Raw genomic sequence first — 803 nt, forward strand, 5'->3', positions numbered from 1 at the left:
CACCATGTGAGACATGTCTCAGTTTGTCCATGTGAGACATGTCTCTGTTTGTGAGACATGTCTCAGTTTGTCCACCATGTGAGACATGTCTCAGTTTGTCCATGTGAGACATGTCTCTGTTTGTGAGACATGTCTCAGTCTGTCCACCATGTGAGACATGTCTCAGTCTGTCACCATGTGAGACATGTCTCAGTTTGTCCATGTGAGACATGTCTCTGTTTGTGAGACATGTCTCAGTTTGTCCACCATGTGAAACATGTCTCAGTCTGTCACCATGTGAGACATGTCTCAGTCTGTCCACCATGTGAGACATGTCTCAGTCTGTCCACCATGTGAGACATGTCTCTGTTTGTCCACCATGTGAGACATGTCTCAGTCTGTCCACCATCTGAGACATGTCTCAGTCGGTCCACCATGTGAGACATGTCTCAGTTTGTCCACCATGTGAGACATGTCTCTGTCTGTCCACCATGTGAGACATGTCTCAGTTTGTTCATGTGAGACATGTCTGTTTGTCCACCATGTGAGACATGTCTCAGTTTGTCCAACATGTGAGACATGTTTCAGTCTGTCCACCATCTGAGACATGTATCAGTCTGTCCACCATGTGAGACATGTCTCAGTCTGTCTACCATCTGAGACATGTCTCAGTCTGTCCACCATCTGAGACATGTCTGTCTGTCCACCATCTGAGACATGTCTCAGTCTGTCCACCATCTGAGACATGTCTCAGTCTGTCCACCATCTGAGACATGTCTCCGTCTGTCCACCATCTGAGACATGTCTCAGTCTGTCCACCATCT

Source organism: Austrofundulus limnaeus, unplaced genomic scaffold (assembly GCF_001266775.1).
Source record: "Austrofundulus limnaeus strain Quisiro unplaced genomic scaffold, Austrofundulus_limnaeus-1.0 Scaffold4066, whole genome shotgun sequence".
Classification (NCBI taxonomy): domain Eukaryota; kingdom Metazoa; phylum Chordata; class Actinopteri; order Cyprinodontiformes; family Rivulidae; genus Austrofundulus; species Austrofundulus limnaeus.